Source organism: Rhincodon typus, chromosome 38 (assembly GCF_021869965.1).
Source record: "Rhincodon typus isolate 14 chromosome 38, sRhiTyp1.1, whole genome shotgun sequence".
Lineage (NCBI taxonomy): Eukaryota > Metazoa > Chordata > Chondrichthyes > Orectolobiformes > Rhincodontidae > Rhincodon > Rhincodon typus.
In genome coordinates, this window is record NC_063369.1 from 18,225,777 (window position 1) to 18,229,940 (window position 4,164).

Genomic DNA, 4,164 nt, shown 5'->3' on the forward strand with positions numbered 1-4,164 from the left:
AAGGTTTTCTTTCTGTTTACTTCAGTTTGGAAGTATAGAGATAATTTTGCTTTCTATTTGGGAGAGGGGAGGGAGCTGCACTCTGTGCCTGGTCCTGTGCTGTCCCTGTACTGAGTTTTTGATGGGGACCATGTGGAGAGAGCTTCACTTTCAGTTTAAACGAGTAGAGGAAGTTTTACTTCTGGTTTACAAGTGTAGGCAGAACATTCCTTTCAGTTTAAAAGAGTTGAGGGAGCCTCACTCTGTCTGTGAGCCTGATCAGTGTTTTCCTGTGGCTGTGTTAATGGGGACAGTATCAAGGGTTATGGTCTCCTGCTGTGTGCTGGGATGGAGCTCAGTGTAAACTCGAGGAAAAGCACCTCCTCTTTCACTTTCCAGCTTTTCACGCTCAACACTGAGTTCAACAATTCCAGGAAAGCTCCTTCAACCCATTCTGTTTAATTTATCTTTGTAAGTTTTGGCTTCTTTGTGCCTTTTCTCTCTAACCCTTGATTCCCTGACTCATTAAAAATCTGTCTGTCTTTCTCAGGTTTGAATATATTTAACAACTCAGCCTGGACAGCCTTCTGTGGTAAAGAATTCCACAGAGAGAAAGAAATCCTCCTCATCTCTTTCTTAAAAATGTGACCTCTTATTTTGAGATGACATTCTCTGGTCCTACACTCTCCCACAACAACTTCTCCACATCTATCCTGTCAAGGCCTCTAAGAATCTTGCATGTTTCAATAAGGTCACCTCTCATTCTTCGAAACAAGCCCAACCTACTCAACCTCCTCTCATAATAAACTCCATCCATAACAGGGATCAATTTCAAATTTAGTCAATCTTCTCTGGTTTGCTTCCAATGCAGTGTATCTTTCCTTTGATGAGAGGACCCAAACTGTTCCCAATATTCCAGTTGTGGTCTGACTGGTGCCAAATATAGTTTGAGCAATAATTCCCTATTTTTTTACCCAATTCCCTTTGAAATGAAGACCAACATTCCATTGCCTTCCACATTACCCCCTGAACTTGGATAGAAGATTCTTCAGATTCCTGCATTCACTGTTCAGGCTCTAAAATTATTTAACTCATATGCTAAAGAATGAGTGGTGAAGGGGGAAGAATTAAATAATAGGTTAAGATGGAGTCCAGAGTCAGCCCAACATCTCTGTTTCATGCTTGCTACAGTGCTCCAGCAAAGCTCAGCGCAAGCTGGAAGAACAGCATCTCATTTCCCACTTCAGATCCCTGCAGCCTTCTGGACTCAATACTGAGTTTAATAATTTTAGGGCCTGAGCTCCTTCTCCCATGTCTTTACCCCAAACCCACACACCAGGTCTTGTCATCACATGGGCTGCTACTTCCAACTGTCTATTGTCAGCTACTAATAGTCCCCATTAGCAGCTATTCATTCTCCCAGGCTGACCTTTACCCATTCCTTCATCTGCCCAACTGTTTTTTCTCCACCTCTACCTATGGTTTACTCCATCCCCTCCCCCAACCCCCCCATCCCCTCCCCAAGTTAGAATATATACAAACCATCCGAGCTATAATCAGTTCTGAAGAAGGGTCACAGGACCTGAAACATTAACACTGATTTCTCTCCACTGATGCTGCCAGACCTGCTGTGTTTTTCCAGCAATTTCGTTGGGTCCTACATCTATCCAGGACATGCTGTTCTAAGAATCTTTGAATTCTTCTTCCGGTCTACCTTTGCCCATCTGACATTTCCAGTTGATGTGTAGCTTTGTTGACAAGCTCTCATTACTTCTTCCCTTACATACGTCACCTTGCAATGGGGATACTAGTAGGGGACCTGAACTCCACTCCCAGAAGTGACTCATGCCTTTATCATTTCTCATCTCTACCCCAACCTCATGCCTTGCCTCTGTGCCAATTCCATCATTAACTAACAGGGCCACCCCCTCTCCATTTCTGAAATTTCTGTAACTTTCAAGATTCAGGCCGGTAGTGACAATCAGATCATATTCATTTCTGCTTGTGCTTTCAGTTCATTTGTTTTGTTCTGAATGCTACATCCATTTCAATTTTATCCATTTTGTAAATTCCAGTCGTTTCTGTTTACCATGAAGTGGTATGTTGACCAGACCGGGTACAGATGGCAGTTTTCCTTCCCTAAAGGGAACCAGACAGGTTTTTACAATAATTGAGGACAGTCACCATTACTGAGACTAGCTTCCACTTCCAAATGTGTTAATTATACCAGTTTCCATGAATGGGGTTTGAATCAATGTCTGCAGAGCACTAGGTCTGGGTTTTTGGATTACTAGTTCACCATTACTACCAAAACGCCACTGTCTTCCTGATAATACAGGGGTCTCCCACCAATGGAATTAGTTTCTCTCTGCCTTATCCAATGCTTTTTTCTCAATCTAATAATAGATCTTTAAAATAATAATTATGTATGAAAAATTTGTAAGTCATAATTCTTTGCAATAAAAAGCCAATAGTTGGCATCTGAACTGTAATTCTGTTGAGACAGTCAATGTATATTGGGAATTTTGGATAAGTGCTTCAGAACCTAAGGGCTGGTGAGGATTTCATCCCACTTAAATTTGCTCCTTTCCAATGATTACTGGGTGATTTGTATGGCCATGTTTTTGTAATCATCTTTGCCACATTTGCTCTTTGGAGAAGCTAGTAAGACCCAATCATAAAATCCCTACAGTGCTGATAGAGGCCATTTGGCCCATCGAGTCTGCACTAGCCTTCCAAAGAGCATCCCACCAAGACCCAGCCCCCCTACTCTATCCATGTAACCCTGCATTTCCCATGGGTAATCCACCTAGCCTGCACACCCTGGTAGCAGTGTTAACCACAGTGCCACCACAGTCTTTGGAGGGTTGGTGCAGATTCATTTAGCTGAATGGCCTCTATCTGCTCTGTAGGGATTCTATGATGCAAACCAATTTAAGTACCTGGGAAGTGTCAAAAGATGGTTAAACATGCACAGGAATCCGTGCTAAAATAACAATTGTGAAGAATGCATTCTCCATATACAAATAATTTCTCATCACAGGAATCAGTACAATTTTTTTGAAAATAATTATTGAGGCTGTGATTTGGAGTGTGGATCCTGAGAAAATTGTGCATCAAAAGACTAGAAAGTGATTCTGCATGGAGTGGGTCAGTTATCAAGAATGCAAGAGGAATAAAGAGATGGAGGACAGATTGCTGGCGCATATCATAAAGAAAAGGCAGCAAGTTTGGATTTGTCACATTCTCAGGCTGTTAAGGGAGATGACCAATGGTTGGTTAGAGGGATGTGAGCAAAGATGGGCAAAGAGAATGGTGACATTAGACAACTTGACATTTGAAAACTCAACAGCTGTGGGGCTGAGACAGGAAAGTGGAGTTGAGGATTATCTGATCAACCATGACCTCAATGAAGGATGGAGCAGAATCAATGAGCTGAATGGCCTACTTCTTCTGATCTTATGGAAAATGGGAGGTTTGACTGAGCCACTGCAGAGGAAAGTGATCTGTGGAGAAGTGAGCTGAGAACTGAGGAAGAAACTCATAAGCACAAATCGTTGTCCATTATCTCAGCCAGGAATGTGGTCTGTCAATCAAAGCCCAGCGCCCCGCCCACCCTCCACTCCGATTGGTTATAATCGAAAGATGCCTTGTTTCTATTGCTTCAGGCGCTGTCAATCGGGAGGGCCTCCGCGCCTCTATTGGCAGATGCTGATGTCCATTAGCGTAGCAGGCTGTGTGCTGATTGGCTGGGCGGGCTGTCAGTCATTCGCGTTGACCGGGTGATGTTGTGACCTGCCCGGGGGAGGAGGGCGGGGAGAGACGGCAGCTGCAGAAATCCAGGCCGAGGCTGGAGCGAGCCCGTGTAGGCCGCGGGGAGCTGCAGCCATCTGGAGGAGGTAATGGTGGGAGAATGTCCACACTCCCCATCGCATATGGCCTTCCCCTTCTTTCTCCCGGCCCTTCCTCGTCCTCCCCGCGCCCCCCCCATCACCCCCCCTCCCCCCCCCCTGTCGCCCCCCCCCGCCGCCTCCTCCCAGTTTGTTCCCCCCCCTCCCGGCCCTCCCTGTTTTGCCTTCATTCCCCCCATCTCACCCTTAGTCACCCCCTCCCCACTGTATTCACCTTCCAGCTGACCCCCTACTCCATATCCCCCTACTCCATACAGCCTGCCCCCCCCACCCC

General features: G+C 45.4%; 1 protein-coding gene across 2 annotated transcripts in view; it reads left to right on the forward strand.

Annotated features, from left to right (window-relative positions):
* The first annotated feature begins 3,706 nt into the window (after positions 1 to 3,706).
* Positions 3,707 to 4,164, forward strand: part of pnpla6 (patatin-like phospholipase domain containing 6) — a 148,087-nt gene continuing 147,629 nt past the window's right edge. For both annotated transcript variants that reach the window (XM_048617875.1, XM_048617876.1), the window contains exon 1: positions 3,707 to 3,878. The gene's annotated coding sequence lies outside the window, so the exon portion shown is untranslated. The remainder of the gene's footprint in view (positions 3,879 to 4,164) is intronic.